The sequence below is a fragment of the Callithrix jacchus genome, chromosome 21, assembly GCF_049354715.1.
Source record: "Callithrix jacchus isolate 240 chromosome 21, calJac240_pri, whole genome shotgun sequence".
NCBI classification, from domain to species: domain Eukaryota; kingdom Metazoa; phylum Chordata; class Mammalia; order Primates; family Cebidae; genus Callithrix; species Callithrix jacchus.
The window spans coordinates 37,974,423-37,994,119 of NC_133522.1; the positions used below are offsets into that span (position 1 = coordinate 37,974,423).

Here is a 19,697-nt window from a genome sequence, read left to right on the forward strand (position 1 = left end):
TAAAACGTTTTCATCACCTTGAACAGAGCTTCTGTACCCATTAAACAGTAACTCCCCATTGCCTCTCCCATGATCCCGATAACCTCTAACCTACTTTCCATCTCCATGAATTTGCCTACTCTAGGGACCTCACATAAATGGAGGATATGATATTTGTCTTTTTGTGTCTGGCTTATTTCACTCAGCATAATATTTTCAAGGTTCAATTATGTTGTAGCATGTGTCAGAACTTCACTCCTTTTCATGGCTCAATAATATTTCATTGTATGGATAAACCATACCGTGTTTATCCATTCATCTGTTGATGAACACAAATTGTTTCTTCTAGCCTTTGACTGTTATGAATAATGCCACAGTGTCCACGGGTGTAAACCTATCTATTTGAGTCGCTGTTTCCACTTCTTTTGGGTAAGGAATAAAATTGCTGTGTCATATGACAATTCCATGTTTAGCTTTTTGAGGAACCACTAAGCTGTTTTCCACAAAGGCTGCACCATCCTTACCAGCAATGTATGAAAGTTCCCCTTTCTCTGCATCCTCTACAATATTTGTTCATTTCAATTTTTAAAAATGGCAGCCATCCTATTAGGTGTGAAGTGGTACCTCATTGTGGTTTTAATGTGCATTGCCCTAATGACTAATGACATTGAACATCTTTTATGTGACTATTAACCATTTGTGTATCTTCTTTGGAGAAATGTATATTCAAGTCTTTTGCATATTTTTAAATTGAGTTGTTTGTCTTTGTTGTTGACTTATAAGAGTTCTTTATCTAGGCTGGATACTAAACTCTTGAGAGATATGTAATTTGCAAATATTTTCTCCCATTCTGTAGGGTGTCTTTTTGCTTTCTTAATAATGTTCTTTGACGAACAAAAGTTTTAAATTTTGATCAAGTCCAGTTTATCTATATTTTCTTTTGTGGCTTGTGTTTTTGGTGCCCTATCTAAGATGCCATTGGCAAATTCAAGGGTTACCTCTATATCTTTGAGGAGTTTTATTGTTTTAGCTCTTATATTCAGGTTATTGACCTATTTTGAGCTAGCTTTTTAATATGGTGTAAAATAAGGGTCCAACTTCAATTCATCTTTTACATGTGAAAATTCAGTTGTCCCAGCACCATCTGTTGAAGAGACTGTTATTTTCCTATTTAATGGTCTTGGCATCCTTGTCAAAAATCAATTGGCCATATATGCATGGATTTATTTTTAGACTCTTCATCCTATTCCATTGGTATATATATCTATCCTTATGCCAGTACCACATTGCTTTGGTTATTTTTGTTCTATAAGTTTTGATATTGGGATTTAAGTCCTCTGATTTTGTTCTTCCCCCCATCCCCCAAGATTATTTTAGCTATTCAGGGCCCCCTTGTAATTCCATGTAAATGTGAGGATAAGTTTTTCTATTTCTGCAAAACAGTTTGTTGCAATTTTGTCAGGGACTGCATGGAATCTGTTGATCACTTTGGGTACAGCTCTGAATTTTTTCCTGGACTATTAGAATTATTGGGAAGGCTTCTCATCTGGTTCCAGATGTGCTAATCTTGAATCGTCTTAGCCAGGAAGCTTAATAACTTCTCAACACTCTGCACATGGTAAGGTTGGAGCAGGGAAACCAGTCAGAATGTTCATGGCCTGTCTTTTCTCCCAGAGCTGGCTGAACACATTATTCAAAATACTAACACATCTCTCTTGCATTTGTTCCAGCCTGGAGACCACATTTTAGAACCCACTGTCTTAGTGGGTTGATGAATCAGTATCCAATTGAGGAACTGAAATTGGACCAGCTGGGTGTTTTGAGGCTCAATTGGAAAGCAGACGTTGAATTAGCTCTTAGATTTCCAGTAACTTTTCCCTTTTGGGAATGTATTTTATCACTTTTATAGTTAAATATATTTTGCAGCTCGGAATGCATTCAGTTGCATGTAACAGAGATTTATTTTTTTCACACGATGAGAAGTCCTAAGGTAGGTGGCTCTTGGCATCAGTTCAGGCACTCAGAGATCTCAGGGCTGGCATCCTTGCAGTACTTTTTGTCTTTCTCTCACAATCTCAAGATGGCTTCACCACTCCAAATATCACATCTACATCCATAACAGGAAAGGGTGGGAGAAGCACCCCAGAGCTCATATCAAGAAGACAGAAGCTTTCCAGGAAGCCCTAGAAGACTTCCCATTATATTTTGTTAATTAGAATTGTATCCCATGCCTCTCTGAAGGTGAAAAGAAACTGGAACCTTAGGGAACAGAATCGGCGTGATTGGCTTTAACCAATCCTGATCCATTGCCTGAAGCTGAGCACATTACCTTCCTAAATAAAACTGGAATTTTGTCGGCGAGGGTTAAGGAGCAGCAAGATATCAGTGTACTACTTAGGCATACACACTTATATGGTTATTTTATTACCTATTTTCTTAAGCGCTTTCTACCTCTGAGGGCCTGTTCTCATCCCTGATATTCTAAGAATATAGAATAACCAGAAATTTCTCAGCCTGTATATTTTCCTTTTGGGCCTGGATGGTGGCCTGGCATGTAGTGAAGTTAGTTGCAGAGAGGCCACCCTGTAGGTCTGTAAGCAAATGTGAGCAGGCTTACAGGCGCTGTATCTTTAAGGCCCCGAGTTCACACTGTTCATGATATGTTTCCTAATTATTTCCTTTAAATGTTGAAAGCACTTTATTTTCTTGCCCTTTAGGGGAAAAAACCAAGTTTCCAAAAAGCATCTCATCAATGATTCAATCAAAGAAATGTCATTAATGAGAAGACAGAAAAAAAAAAAAAAAAGCCTCCAACATTGTGTTTGGGTAGATTTCAACAGTTAATTTGTATTTCAAAATGTGAATGTAAATTAAAAGGCTAAATACTTGAAAGTCAAAAATATTCCTTATTTGACATTAAAGTCAGTGAATTGATCACATTTGCTGAATGTAGCTAGTAAAAAGTGCTAATTTATGGCTAAGTAATTAAACAGGGAGACAGATGGAGAATCAAATGAGTTTTCTTCACATTCAAATTTGCATACTGTTTCTGATGGTGCATACTCTTATTGCTCTGTGTGGTGCCCTCCAGTATTAGAAGAACATAGAGAGCTATTTATGTCAGCTTTGCCCAAGCAACCCCAAAGAAAGAAAAGGGGAATTATATCAAGTCCTAGACTTAGAAAAATACAGAGCTCAGTTAGATGTTCTCTTCTGTTTCTCATTCATTCATCATTTTTGCTTCCATTTCATAATGGGTAAAATAGGCAACTGTCAAATAGTGGAGTTTTCTCCTTTCTCCGTTGTATCATGGAAAATGCCATGGCCTGGGAATCAGAAGATGGTCTAATTCTAGGTTTCTCAGTAACTTGTTGTGTGACATTGGACAATTCTGTTCTCTCCAGTCTTAGTTGCCTCGTTTGACACTTGAGTTTTATGTTGCCTCGATTATTTCTAGGCAGTATGGCAGAGTGGAGGAAGCAAGGATGCTAATTTTGATCTTGGCTCAACCACCTACCAGCTGAGCGATCTTGGATAACTTAGTTTAGCCACTGTGCGCTACAGGTTTTTGTTAGTAAGATGAGGACCTTCGGTGATCATTTTATGCAAAGCCCTTAGAACAGTGCTTGGAATGTAGGCACCCCTCTATGTTAGCTGTTTTGTTTGTTAGCTCTAAGATTCCTTCCTGTACTAAGGTTCCTCGAGTCTGCATTAGAGCACAAAGGAAGGTGACCTAATGATAGCTAATCTAGCTTGCTCGCACCCTGTGTCAAACTTGCAATTTCTGGAAGTTACCATCAGAGATAATTTAACTCTCAGGACCTTATTTGCATTCCCTTGATGATACAGTGTCACCAGAGGGAAAGATTTCAATGTCTTCCAGCCCATGCCAGTGCTTACACTCACCAGGGTGGTACTGGCTGGAACAAGTGGTCCATCAGCCAGTGCTGTGCTCGGAGTTGCTTTTACAGTTGCTGGTGAAACTTGCAGAAGGGAACCGCGACTCTCTTCTCCATCTCCCATGCCTTCAGTTCAACAGAGAGGACCTGGAAGTCAATATCCCTGGCACTGGTTTTAAGAGATGTAACTCTGGCTTTGCCACCTGCTCTCCGCTTTCGCCTGAGCACTGCTACAGCTGCACAGAGCTCGCTCTGAGCTCCAGGCTCCTCCTAAGCCAGCACCACCATCGACTCCCTCCAACCACCATCATTATTACCTACAGAGATCTCATCAGCCAGAGAGGTATCCTCTGACTTTTACAAAGATCCCGGAAATCAGAGACAGGCTGTGCCTGGAGGTGGAGGGGAAGATGGTCAGTAGGACAGACTGTAACATTGAAGACTTTCCCATTAGTGAGAGTAATGGGAAAAATGAGAAAAGTGCTTTCTATACCTTTACCCTAGAGGTCTTCTCCTCTGAAGAAGGAGAAGTAATCGATGCTGTTGTTATCACCATGAACCATCACTTGCCAGAAACCAGCTCCACAAAAGAAGCCTACAAGAAGTACATCAAAGATTACATGAAATGAGTCAAAGGCAAACTTGAAGAACAGAGGCCATAAAAAGTAAAATCTTTTATGATGGACTGCAGAACAAATCCAGCACATCCTTGCTAATTTCAAAAACTACCAGTTCATTATTTGTGAGGACATGGATCCAGATAGCATGCTGGCTCTACTGGACTACCATGAGGATAATGTGACCCCATTTATGATTTTCTTTAAGGATGATTTAGAAATGGAAAACTGTTAACAGATTTGACAATTGCTTTGGATCTATCACCTGTCATTATAACTGGCTGCCATTCGTCATCCACAAAACACCAGGACTGAAGACAAATGGGACTGATGTCACCTTGAGCACTTTATTTTGACCATGATTTATTTGGAGTGGAGGCATTGTTTTTAAGGAAAAAAATTGCCATATATAGGTATATAATTGTCTAAGAATAAAATACATTTAAAGTTAAAAAAAATACAACTCTGTGACCTAGACTAGAGCTGTCAGTTACCCCTCCCCCACCCACATATATACTCACAGGGAGCTCTGCTAAGGAGAGAAGCAAAATTTCTTTAGAATTTTTTAGAGGTTTATTTATTTATTTATTTACCTTTCACTGGATTTTTAACCAGTCATGGGTAGGGAAGACCCAGTGATCAGGTGCAAGTGGTTTTATAATCCATTTCATTTTCCATTTTTGTGGTATAGCCAGTTGTTTGGGATTACAGCAGTACTAAAATCTTTAAAAATAAAGCTCTTATCATGCCTATAATCCTAGCACTTTGGGAGGCCAAGGTGGGCAGATCACTTGAGGCCAGGAGTTTGAGACCTGGCCAACCTGCAAAACCCTATCTCTACTAAAAATAACAAAATTAACCAGGCGCTGTGGTGTATGCCTATAATCCCAGCAACTTGGGAGACTGAGGCATGAGAATCACTTGAATCCAGGAAGTGAAGGTTGTGGTGAACTGATACCATGCCACTGCACTATAGCCTGGGTGACAAAGCGAGACTGTCTCAAAAGTTAAAAAAAAAAAAAAGGCTCTAAAACATATCCATGATGGACATCACTATCTGGCAACCAGAACTCCTTGTTTTTCTAAAAACTTTGATGTACTTCTTATTATTTTAATGTAATAGCAGATCAAGGTGTTCTGCCCTTCCCTACCCAAGAGTTGTGAACTGGTTCCCTATTAGGCAACTTGGCTTCTACTCTGACTTTAAATCTCATGCAAAATGACACAAGAATGGGTGTTGGGCAGTCTCCATTTGTGTCTCTATCTCTGCTCTCCAGCTATGCACCTTACTCAGTGTCCTGCAAGTTTCATCTTTATGAACTACATCAGAGGGCTTCCTTAACCTCTGCCTTCCGTTTGAGTTTGGCCTGTGGAAGGCACTGGCTGAAGATGAGAAGGTAGAAGAGTGAATTTGGGGTCTTTTTCACCTTCTGCCCTCTCTCTTGGGCACTGTAGGTTGGTTCTTTCCCTTTCCTAATGCCTCAGCTCCATATGGCAACCCTAAAAATTCATAAATCCTTTTACAATTTGGTACAATCATAGAGCAGCAGACTTGATTATTGCTCTTTGAAAATCAGTGCCAATAATATGAGTTAAAAACTGTCTAGAAGAAACCCCCGCCAATAATATTTCAAAAGCTCTGCATTCAGAAATTAGGTTGGGAGCTAAAAAAAATAAATAAAAATCAACAAAAAATTTAAAGGCAGGGCATGGTGGCTCACGCCTGTAATCCTAGCACTTTGGGAAGCTTTGGTGGGTGGATCACCTGAGGTGAGGAGTTCAAGACTAGCCTGGCCAAAATGGTGAAACTCTGTCTCTACTAAAAATACAAAAATTAACTGGATGTGGTGGTGCGTGCCTAGAATCCCAGCTACTCTGTAGGCTGAGGCAGGAAAATTGCTTGAACCCAGGAGACAGAGGTTGCAGTGAGCCAAGATCATATCACTATGCTCCAGCCTGGGTAACAGAGCAAGACTCTGTCTCAAAAAAAAAAAAAAAAAGAAAAGAAAAAGAAAAGCTCTGCAGCTGCTTTTTAAAAAAAACATGAGAATTCATTTATAAATTTATAATAAATCAATAAATGTATTTTCTTGGTAGATATTTTCATTTATCTAAAAGTATTTTCTTGTGTGATTTCTTCTTTGACTCATTGGTTCTTTAGTTGTATTAATTTTCATATTTATATAAATTTCCCAAATTTCCTTCTGTAATTGATTTTTAACCTCATTGCATTGTGGTCAGAAAATAGGCATTTATGATTTCAGCTTTTTAAAGCATATCAAGGTCTGTTTTATGGCCTAACATATAGTCATTCCTGAGTAATTTCCTTGTGTGCTTTAGAAGAATGTGTGTTGTTCTCTCATTGGATGCAGTGTTCTATAGATGTCTGTTAGATCTAGTTGTGTTATAATGTTGTTCAAGTCTTCTAGTTCCTCATGGATTATGTCTAGTTATTCTATTTTGAAGTCTCAAATTATTATTAACTTATCTATTTCTCCCTTCATATTTGTTCATTTTGTCTGATTTTGCTTCATGTATTTTGAGGCTCTGTTGTAAGGTGCATATATGTTTATGATTGTAATTTCTAGACTTCTGAAAAAGTTGATACTATTGTTGAGTCTTTCTTTCTTTCTTTCTTTCTTTCTTTCTTTCTTTCTTTCTTTCTTTCTTTCTTTCTTTCTTTTTTTCTTTCTTTCTTCCTCCCTCCCTCCCTCCCTCCCTCCCTTCCTTCCTTCCTTCCTTTCCTTGTTGTTTTTGCAAGGGAGTAGCTTTTTCAAGGTCCTTACTCTGCCATTTCTGTTGATGTCTCTTTGTAGTTTCTAATAAGAGAAAGTTCCTGAGAGTTTCAAATACAAGTATACATTTATGTTGTGTGTTCTTGGAAATACGTTTTAGTTTACAGACTCATTTTTACATAAAATAAGAAAACAATTCATAAACACTGGGGTAAAATAAACTTTAACATAATTAACAACTACTAAACAGGCGATTTTTACATGAGTATAGGAGGTGTGACATGGACCCAACTAGTAGTCATCATTTCAACATCACTAGAAGAATAAATCTGATGAGTCTCTGTCAGTATTGACCATCTTGACCATCTTTATATTTTGAGTGATATTTATTGATCTGTGGTTCTTCCGATTCATCTCACAGAGTACAGATGCTAAGTATAGAGACTTTATCTTTCTTAAAATATGAATGGTTATCATCTTATCCCTTTCAACAGTAGACATGTTTTTGATGAAGATTTGCCTCTTCCATGGGTTAGTCATATAAACATTCTGCATAAGTAGAGGTTCACTGGAGGGCTACTTTTATTTTTTTCCAAGACCATTTACATACTCTAAAGATTAATAAATGAACTAATGGAGAACAATTCCTAACTAAAATATTAAACAAATAAAACTGGACATGAAAAAGGAAGTCCACATGAAATCCAAGGTGTTGTCAATAAAATTAAGAAATGCTAAAAACGATTAGCAATTTTGTAATGGCAATGTTAACTTTTCTTCCCAAATAACTAGTAGGTTCTTAGATTTTCCTTTTAAGTATTGGCTAAAAAGCCCAAATTACCTGAATTTTCTTTGAACTTTTTGTACTTCATACAGGGACCTTGCCACATTTTTGGTCATATCATAATTATTTTAGTTGCTTTTATTTTCTCTCGCAGTAGTATGGCCTGTGCCAGTCATCTATTTTTCTCCAAGGACACCAAGAATTGGTGCAAGACACACAACTGGTATATTAGAAAAATCAGGTCTTGCATTCAGGAAGTTACATACTAAAAACAAGAAGTGTTTATGGGAAAAATAGGTTTAGGAGCAGACCGCTTAAAACCTAAAGTACTTTATAATAAGAGCACAAGTAAAGAGAAATCTAAGAGTCAAAAAGACATGTTAAATTTTAAAAACAAAAGAAATGTTATGGTAAAGAGTTCTCTCCGTTCGGAAGGTGACGGGATGAGCATCCTTTCTTAACTACTCCACTGAGCTGATAGATAAATTTTTTCTGGCCCACCAGTTAGGGACTGAAGATTTTTATCTCCCCAAAATTCATATGTTGAAATATAATCTCCATTGTGATGAATTGGGGGGTGGGCCCTTCAGGAGGTAATGGGTGGAGCCCTCATGAGTGGGACTAGGACCCTTATAAAAGGGATCCCAGAGAAGTAGCTTACCCTATTCTGCCACGTGAGGCTCCAATGAGAAGGTGGCTGTCTGTAACCCAGAAGAGTGCCCTCACCAGAACCCGACCATGCTGACACCCTGATCTCAGACTGCAGCCTCCAGAACTGTCAGAAATGCATTTCTGTTGCTTGTAAGCCACTCAGTTTATGGTAATTTGTTACTTCGTTGTAGTAGCCTGAGCTAAGATACCACTCAATCACTGAGGTTGCAGCTCTTTGACAATTCAGATCCACACAAGGGTTTTAATTCCTCCCTCCTCATCTTGCCTAATGCCTCAGCAACTGTTCCCACATGAGCACTGAAACCCAAGTGCCTTGGTTATTTAGACCAACAACCAGGTCCCAGCACACCTACAGTGCCAGCTTATATGCCATTTTCCAGTTCTCTCTTCTATGGGGCCGCTAGGGTTTCTTCTTTCCTTCTGCCTTGTGAGCTCAACTGTACATTTTAAAAGGGTTTTTAAAAACCTGCATTTTTAAAATGCAGCATAGCGAGGAGTCTACTGAGGGAGGTTTTTGCTGTTATCTATTATCTTAGTCCACCTACCATCTTCCCAGCAGAGCTCCCACCCCCATTATTCATCTCACAGAATCTTTTGCTAACAGATCACTGTTACTTGAATAATATAAACATCAGGTTCATTGCCTATTGCAGTCTACACTTATGGGAAGACAGAGAAGGAGAAACAGAGATTTAGTACAAAGAAGAATTCATTTTATATTGAAAGAATAATTTTGAGGCCATGTGTGGTGGCTTGTGCCTATAACCCCAGAACTTTGGGAGGCCAAGGCAGGAGGATTGCTTGAGCAAAGGAATTTGAGACCAGTCTGGGCAACATAGTAACACTCCATATCTACAAAATATAAAAAAACTAGCTAGGCACAGTGTCATGTGGCTGTACTTCCAGCTACTTGGGAGGCTGAAGTGGGAGGATCCCTTGAGCCGATGAGATGGAGACTGCAGTGAACCATGATCATGCCATTGCACTCTAGCCTTGGGAACAGAGCAAGACCCTGTCTCAAAAAACAAAAATAGAAAGTATAATTTTGAGCCAATTCTCTGGGGTTTATCAGGTATTTTTTCCCCCAGCATTTTCTCTAATATACACTATCCATACAGGGGTTGAATGATTGCTTTAGGACTAGTTACTCAATGTGTGAATGATTAGATCTTTTATCTTCGTCCCTCTTCTTTATTTATTAGCATGTCTATGGTTGGCTGGACCATGGAAAAAGATGCCATAGGAAACACTTAACAAAATTATTTAATAACAATCTCTAACATCTCTTATAGAACCATGGTTGGAAAGATGGAAGAATCACCGGCTGAAATAAGATCTGAATCCTCACTTGAATCTCTGCTCTTGTTCTCTTTTTCTCCACATGTACATTTGACAACTGCATCTGAAACAACCTGTAGGGACCATCCTGTTGCTAAAGGGAATTTTAAATCTTCTTCCGTGGAACACTATGTTTCCTGAGAGTCCTTAATGAATTCTGCAGGAAATAGTATAGCTGTTTATTTATTCAACAAATATTCACTGAGTGTTGGCCAGATATCTGACACTGGGCTGGACCTGGTCTTTGGGGAGACAGAACTGCCAAGTTTCTGGCCCAAGTTTCCTTCAACCAGAGCAGCTCTGCTGGTGTCTGCTTTGTAGCTGATAATCCCTGTATGTGGGGGAGGAGGTTCTGCTGCCTAAAGAAAATTTGAAGTCTTCTGTGGCATAGGGAATGCTTTTATTTAATAGATGTTCTCATCAAGTAGAGCTATTTTGGGGCCAGGGCCTAATAGATGTAGGTTTATGCATCAGTACAATGAGGAGCACATAGTGAGTATGCGGGTATATTAAGCTGCTGTAACACATGTCTCCTACATCTCAGTAACTTACAACAGTGAAGGTTTACTTCTCGCTCGTAGTATATATGCACTGTGCATTGTCTGTGTCTCCAGTTTGAGTATGAGCTGACTTTTGGACTGCAGCTAACAGAGCGGCCTCTATCTGGAACACCACTTGTCCCTAGTGGGGGTGAGTTAAAAACACAGTGAAGCAGACATTCGTTCTTACAGCTTCTGTCTGGGCGTTAGACAGGTCTCTGCTATTGACCTCTCATAGGCAAAACAAGTGAAATGGCTTCACTGGATGTCATTGGCACAGGGAAATATAATCTTTTCATAGGGAGGGGCAGCAAATATTTGGTAACAATGATGCAAAGTGCTCTAGTGCTCAGTAAATATGTGCTGATTAAACAACTCTGTACAATCAACAATCACACATTAACGCATTGGCAGCCCCCTACCCTGTAAACCAGCTTTTTCTGAGTAGAAGTCCCTGAGATGTTGTGCTTTTTGTGTTACGAGAAGAGTGGAAATGAGCTGAAAATAATCTCAAGAATTTTATTGTCACAACTAAGTCACAATTGGCCTTCAACATTCCCCACCAACTGGGTAAGGAAACCACATCCAGTCCCCAGCCCCACATCTATCTCGCCTTCTCAAAATGTGTTGTAAAATATTAGAAGAAAGAAGGTCTGGAACTTCTAAGAATTAAGAAGAAATTCACATCAGCAGAAAGCCAGGCTGTAAGCCCCCTGGGAGTTGAAGAGCTTAGTTCAAGAGCCAGATTGTATAAGATGGGGCTTAAAAAGTAATCTGGAGCCATCTTATGTAAAATAAATTGTCCGCCAACAGGAAGCCTCAAAGCAGGCTGCAGAGTATGAAAGAATGAAGTGGATTCCAGGCTGCCATGAGGATTTTCTCAATTGAAACAAGACCAAACTTATGGAATCATGCTCTGTGTAAGTCCACGATTTCCCCCTTTTCTGCAAAAACATGAAAGAAGGCATGTAGAATGTTTGTTGTGGCTGGATTTCATAAGGGGAAGATGCTTCTCTGTGTAAAACGGTATCCAAGGGAAAGCTGTGGTTGGACTCTGCCATGAAAGTGACAAAAATCTCAACTCATAGTTGTCCTTGCAAAAGGAAATCATTCTAGTTCTCAAAGTTGAAAAGTCCAGAGATGAATTTTGCCTTCAGGTCTGACTGGATCCAGGAGCTCAAGCAATATGACCAGGACCTGTTCTCTTTCTCCTTGCTTTTGTTTGGCTTTATTCTACAGACCGGGTTGCATCCATCCAGGTTTGCCTCATCAGGGCCTTGCCCATTGCCTGCCACACTTGCCTTGGCTGAACTTTTAAACATCTCCAGAGCTACCTGCAACAGAATTGCCTCTTTAGCCTGCGGCTGGCCTGTGTCAGTTCTTCCCTTGCAGCTGATAGGGCCTCTTCGTGGGCTGCCCCTACCAGGTCCTCTGGCTCTCATCCTTGGCCATTTACTGCTGGTAATCAATCCTCAGTCTCTCATCATCTTTCTGGAGGATGTCAGCGTGATTTCGCATTACTCAACCCATGCTGTTGTCTTTTAGGCTTTGTTCCCCCAGATTCTTCAAAGCCCACATCATTGCACCTACCACAAGCTTCTCTGCCACTGGGTATTTGGCCAGGTCACACCACTGGTGAAATCTGTCACATTAGAGCTATTCCTTGTAACGGGTTATCCCTGCCCCACATACCAACCCAGACCTTATTCTCTTGGTCCATCAGGCAACAGGTGAGGAGGCCAGAAATTCTTGTCTTTCCACCTGCATTGTCTGACCTCTTTAGTTATCGCTTAAGCTTCTAGATCCTCCAAGAAACAGAGGTTAAAATTGGATTAAGTGTGTGGGAATTTTATTAGGGCAAATGCCTATGAGAAAATGGGAAGGGGATACCTCTCACCCTTAGTCCTTGAGAGATGAAGGGAAGGAAGGGTGAGGGGAAGTGTCCTCTACTGATAGGAAGTTTAAAGAAGGTTCCACAAGGATGCCATGTGGTCCTTGAGCTGACGTTGGCTATCAGAGGAGTCCTGTCTCCAGGAAGGATTAGCTGCATAATTTGAGGGTCCAGTGCAAAATGAGTATGCAGGACTCCTTGTTAAAAATATATTAAGAATTTGGGGCTGGGACCAGTGGCTCATGTCCATAATCCCAGCACTTTGGGAGGCCAAGGTAGGCAGATTGCTTGAGACTAGGAGTTTGAGACCAGCCTAGGCAATATGGTGAAATCCCATCTCTACGAAAAATTAAAAAAAAAAAATTAGCCAGACATGGTGGCATGCTCCTGTAATCTCAGTTACTCAGGAGGTTGAAGTGGGAGGATCGCCTGAGCCCAGGAAGTCAAGGCTACAGTGAGCCGTGATCTTGAGTGATGGAGTGAAGCCCTGTCTCAAAAACAAGAACAAAAACAAAACAAAAAAACTAAAAAGAGAGAGAGAATTTCAAGACAAAATAGCCGAGTGCTAAACTGAGCACAGGGTCCTTCTGAGTTCAGGGCCCTGAGTGAGTGTATGGCTCTCACAGCCATGAAACCGAGTGTGGTCTACCTTAGTACATCCCCACTGTGCCTTGTAATCCCATAGGAAACATGGCCTCAGTGCCACCTGGTGATGGATTTCAGAGTCCAGCAGCCGAGCCCTTGGACAATGATGCTCCCTGTAGTTGGAGGTCTTCAGGCATGTTCTCACAGTTACTACAGATGAACAGATTTATTCTTTTTTTGGTATGGTTTTTGCTTTTTGTCTCTTATGAAAGCTGAGGATAAACACGTTATCCTCTATTTTCTAGCTAATGCTTTAAAAATGTTTTTGGGCTTTAATCCTGATGGAATTTATTTGTATTATTGGCATGAAGTAGGGGTTAACTCATTTTTTCCATTCAGTTGATAAACACATGTCGCATCATTGCTTATTGAATGGCTGGTCTTTTCCCTTCTGATTTAAATGTCCACTGTTGTCAAATATTAGATTCCCATATAGAAGGCATGACAGGAAGTGATAATGAAGCTGTTTTAACTTATTTTTGCTAACTGCCCAAGAGTGCAGATGCCAAGTCTCACATTCCATGTGGAAGCATCTAAAGGATTGAAAAAGGGATGTCTCAAGATAGGTTTTTTTGGGCCTGGCATGGTGGCTCACGCTTGTAATCCCAGCACTTTAGGAGGTCGAGGCGGGCAGATCACCTGAGGTCAGGAGTTCAAGACTAGCCTGGTCAAAAGATGAAACCCCATCTCTACTAAAAATATAAAAAATGAGCTGGGTGTGGTGGCACGTGCCTGTAGTCCCAGCTACTCAGGAGGCTGAAGCAGGAGAATTGCTTGAGCGCTGGAGGCGGAGGTTGCAGTGAGCCAAGATCATGCCACTGCACTCCAGCTTGGGTGACAGAGTGAGATTCCATCTCAAAAAAAAAATTGGTTTTTTGACCCTTTACTTATCAATAATATAAGGTGCATACAGTAATTAAGATTGAGGTTAGAGGAGGATTAGCCTTAGAGTTATTGGTGAATCTTGAGTCTCTCTCACCTCTCTCCTTGCCCCCTGGGTTCTCCTTGGGTTTGGCCATTGCAAGGCCGCAGTCAGAGCTGCATGTGGACGAGGAGAGTGGAGAGAGCTTGGCTTGCCTGGCTGCCTCCCTGCTGAGACTGTTTGTGGAATTGCTGTAGTTCTCTGTCTTCGATCACAGCATATCTGGACTTAGACACCCTCCCTCCTATGCTCCTTCACGTCCCGGGGTGAGATGTGCTCCCCGCTTTTGCTACCCTCAGAGGACCTCCCCTCTCATATCTGTTCCCTCAGCTCTGCCCACGCTCTTATTCAGAATCCTCCCTTCATTGCATCATCTTCAATTTTCTCTTCCAAATGCACCATCTGTTTCCAATGAAAAGGAACCTCAATGTGATGCCCTCTCATCTTTCAGAATATGATATTTCTTCATTTTTCTCCTAATGCAAGCCTTAATATAAGTGGTTTTGTCCATTTTGTGCTGCTGCAACAAAAGGCCTGAGACCAGATATTTTATAAAGAACAGAAATGTATTTTTTCACAGTTCTGAAGGCTGGGAAGCCCAAGATCAGGGGCCATATCTGGTGAGGGTCTTTGTACTGTGTTACCCCATGACACAAGGAGAAATTGCAAAGAAAGGGCTAGAGGTAGAGATAGAGATGGAGAGAGATGAAGGGGCTGAACTTTGTCCTTTCATAAGGAACCTATCCCTGTGAAAATGGCATTAATCCGTTCATGAGGGTAGAGCCTGAACACCTCTTAAAGGTCCACGTCCCAACACCTCCACTCTGGGGATCAAGTTTTGGGGTACATGTTTGAATGACAGTAATATGATTATTGAAGAAAATGTGGAAATTAGAGGCATAGCACAGAAAAATTGCAGGGGATATCCTGAGTGTCCTTCATTTCTCTGTTCTATTCCTTATCCCTAGGTAGTCCCATCTTGGGCCAGGGCTTCAAATCCATCTATTAATATATGCTTCAGACTCTGGAATGTATATCTTCAGCTTGTATTCTCTTCTAAATTCCAGGCTTGTATGTCCACAGCCTATTTACTATGTCCACCTGGTGTCTAACCGAGATCCTAATCTTCCTCCCCCTCCACGACCCCAAGCCAGCCTCCGTCTGGTATACCCTCCTCCTTCAGACTGGCCTATCTCAGTCATGGCACATCATGCACCCAGCTGTTGAGCCTCCAACTTGGAGTTACTGATAATGATTTCCCTCTTACTCTCTGCTATGGACTGTTTGTCTCCTCAAAATTCCCATGTTGAAATCCTAGCCCCTAATGTGATGGTATTAGGAGGTGGGGCCTTTGGAGAGTGATTAGGTCATGGAAGCAATTAGTGCCCTTATAAAGGAGGTAGCTATGGTCTGACTGTGTGCTCACCCAAATCCCATCTTGAATCGTAGTTCTCATAATCCGCATGTGCTGTGGGAAGGATCCAGTGGGAGGTGATGGAATCATGGGGGCAGCTACTCCCATGATGCTGTTCTTGTGATTGTAAGTGAGTTCACATGAAGTCTGATAGCCTTATAAGGGGCTTTTCCCTCTTTTTCTTGGCATGTCTCTTGTCTGCCACCATGTAAGACATGTCTCTGCTCCTCCTTCACCTTCCACCATGATTGTGAGGCCTCCACAGCCACGTAGAACTGTGAGTTCATTAAACCTCTCTTTCCCTTATAAATTGCCCAGTCTTGGGTATGTCTCTATTAGCAGTGTGAGAACGTACTAATACAGAGGTCACAGAGCTTTTGTTCTGCCATGTGAAGATACAGTGAGAAGCCACCATCTATCCACAGGCAAGGGGGCCTCTGGTTCATAGACAGGGAGTTCTTTACCAGATACTGAATCTGCTTGCCCCTTGATCTTGGACTTTGTAGTGTCCAGAACTGTGAGAAATAAATATTTGTTGTTTAAGCCACTCAGTCTATGGTATTTTTGTTATAGCAACTCAGATGAAAGCACTCCTGCCTCCCCTTTTCTTTATCCCTCATATTGAATCTGTCGTCAGGCACCATTAGTCCACATCTCCATGCTGCTGCCATGACCCTTGCCCAAGGAGCCTTTATCACTTGTTTGTGCAGGAGCCTTTTTAGGGTCTTCCTCCTTCTGTCCTTTTCCAATGAGTCAGACTTGCATCACTGGGTAAATTGAGCCACCTGTGTTTTTCCAAGGTTCATTGCCCAGGTGGCCAAGGGGCTGACATCCAACTTGATTCTGGTCTTGTGTCCTGCCATGGAGTGAGCTCTGCTCTGAGGAAAGGGTGCCTGTCTCTAATTGTGCAAAGAGGTCCTGACTGCAATGCTGGCTTTAAAGACCTGGCTGCTGCTGTCTCTTCACCATCATCCCTCATTGATTGCTCTGTATGTTGTATCCAGCACTCTTGCTGTGCTGACCTCCTTCCTTCTGTGGACATGCTCATTCTCACCTCTGCACTGCAGCAGCTTTGGGTCTGTTTGTGTTGAATGTTTTTCCCCAAACTCTGCACATGCCATGCTCATTCTCAGTCTTTGTGTCTCAGTTTGAATATTGCTCCTCTGAGAGGTCTTCTCTGACTATCCATATAAAGTGACTTTCATAGTCAATTCTTATACTTATGAAGTGATTCCATAAATAGTTAATGGAATGCCTACTGTGTGCAAGGCAGTGGTCTATGTGCTAGGACAGTGAATCAAATAGACAAGAATTCCTGCCCTCATGGAGGTTACTTTCAAAGTCTCAAACAGTAGATATGATATGTTAACTTTGTGTATCAACTCGATTAAGCTATGATGCCCTGATGTTTGATCAAATATCAGACATTGCTGGACAGGTATTTTTAGCCAGTAGACTCTGAGCAAAGCTGATTCCTCTCCACAATGCGGGCGGCTTCATCCAATCAGCTGAAGGCTTTAAGAGAAAAGACTGAGGTCCCCTGAGGAAGAAGAAATTCTGCCTCCCCCTACTTTCACACTTGAATCTGCAACATCCACTCTTCCCTGGGTCTTGAGCCTACCAGACTGCCCTGCAGATTTCAGATCTGCCAGGCCTCCACAATCATGTGAACCAATTCCTTAAAATAAATCTCTCTAGGTATACAAACACGCATATACATGCATGCATATGCAAGTATATAAATGCATATATGCATGCATGTATTTAATGCATGCACACATACATGTGTACATATACATGCACATGCATGTATGTATACATGAATGTTATGCATGTATACATACATGTACATTCACATATGCATGTATATGCATACACATACATGTATATCTCTTTCCATGTGTACATGAGTGTAAATATATCTATATTACTTATTTATCTTTATTGGTTTAATCAGAGTTCTCCAGAGGAAAAAAACCAATAGGTGGTATTTTATATATATATATATATATATATATATATATATATATATATATATATATACACACACACATACATATACCAACAGGAGGTTGCAATGCTACGAAGGTGTGGCTGCTGCTGTCTCTTCACCATCATCCCTCATTGATTGCTCTGTAATTTGTATCCAGTACTTTTGCTGTATTGCCCACCTTCCATATATATATATCCCAATGGGAGGTATATATATGCATACCTTTTGCTGAGTCTGTCCCACAGACTCTGGCTGAGTGATGGATGAAAGGAGTTCGCAGACACAGGTATTTTGCCTGTCAGTGGGGCTAGGGGACCATATGGCTTAGCACAGCTGATGAGAAAGTGTGGCCCCAATAAGCGGGATATGCTCACATTTATTTATTACAGATTTAATGGCAAAGGCTTGGAGCAAATAGGATTTGTGGGTAATTAACTCAGTTGACCCCCCAAGTCGGGAGCAGTCCTGCACATGGATGATCAAAGGCTGGTTTCTGGAGAAATAGGTAAATGAACTTTTCTAGGTAAATTCCTTTGCACTCCCTTGTTATCTGTCCTCTGCCATTAGCTCAAGGTAAGAGGATTAGGCTGCCTTCAGCCATAACCCTTTCCCGAAGCTTTTGCAAAACCTCCCGGCCTTCCAAGAAAGTTTGCGTCTTTCCTATAATTTTTCCCACCACCCTGACTGATCTCCTACATCTCCTCCTTTTCTGGTTTTGTTTTTTTTTTTGGCATCAGGTTGTGTTGGTTGAAGAGTACAGATGTGTGCAGAAACAGTTTTGTCAGGTGTAGTGGTAAACTCATGCTCCAGCTTTGCATCCTAGAATTAGTAAATAACTTAAGACAAACATGAGTATCATCAGTAACATTCTTTTCCAATCACAGAGGTACCCCCTAGGAGTAGGGGTCTATCTGGGAGAAATATTCTCGAATATCCTTCCATATGGCTGTTTGTTGGGCATGTAGATCTATGGTGTTTAGGGAATTCTAGAATTTTAGTTTTAGGTTGCTTTACGTCTGCTGTTAAATTATCATGAAAGGTTCCCCAGAGGTGTTGTTCCACCTCATCCCAACTATATTGATTGATGCCAAGGCAGAGAGGTGACACAGATATGTTTATGCTCCCAGTGGCAGTTTAATTGCTGTCAGAATGCCAGTGCAGCTTGTTGCCCCACTACGTTTCCAAGGCAACCTCAAGGGCTTGTAGACGTGCAAGAATCTTTTGATCTATACCTTGCTGTAGGAGAAGTTCATTAGACACAATTCTGGCCAAGTTATCTACAAAGGTAGCGGTTTGTCTTGATTCGGTAATAGAGGCACAGCAACACAAGCAGTTGCTGAGATGACTATGGCTGAGAATATAAAGGCTGTAAATTTACCTATGAATCCTGTGTCTGACCTGAGTCAGGGCACGTTCTAAGGTGTCAAGAGGAGGAACCTTGCCAATGGCGTGCCAAATTGACTGGAAGGAATGCCTCAGATTGTCTCCTTAGTACCATGACGCTAGCAATATTTAAATCAGATATATTGTAATTTAAATCAGATATATGAAGCAAACCAAGTCTGTCCCTGCACTTGGGTCACAAACGTGGAGTTTTGGGGTGTAATGGAAACATTGGTTCCCATAAGGAAAACATCAGTGCAATTTAGGCCCTGATCTCTGTGATTATGAATAAAAGTCATCGTATGATTGTTACTGGAATTATCATGTGTCCCATGCCAGGTGTTAATGAGGTGCTAAGATGTCCCAGGAGCCATAAAGTGTCATGGAGTGTCATGGACTCTACTTAGGGTCTGGGATACCCCATCCCCCATTGGCCAAAATCATAGGGGAGAGGAACGTGGCTATGAAACTGTGATTGATGCCACAATGAACACGGACCTCAGGATGGTCTCCCTCCAAATGGTTGTGGGGGTTCCAGTCTAAGATGTTATAATTGCCTAACTGGAGGCTACGGGCTTGTCCCCCATGACAGACCTTCCAGTCAAAGTGGAATCCATTACTTTCTCAGCTTCATTCTTTAGCACAGAGAGGAATGCTGGGAAAAGTGGCATTGGTTGTGTTGCCCGGTTTGAGGCTACCTGCAACCATCATGTAGCCATAATTGTGTTTGGGTGGATATACAGTAAGGGTTAGAACTTTTATAACTTACACACAGTGGGAGGATAGTGGAGAGATACGTAGTGTTACCTGGCACCCTAGTCTAATGTGTGCCACTAATGAGGGACCCCACTGGGGATAAGTCAGTCCCTCCTAGCTAAGCAGTTAC

The 19,697-nt window shown here is 41.2% G+C and overlaps 1 pseudogene; it reads left to right on the plus strand.

Annotated features, from left to right (window-relative positions):
- Window positions 1–1,954: 1,954 nt before the first annotated feature.
- On the plus strand, window positions 1,955–4,867 carry LOC144580651 (translationally-controlled tumor protein-like; annotated as a pseudogene).
- The last annotated feature ends 14,830 nt before the right edge of the window (window positions 4,868–19,697 follow it).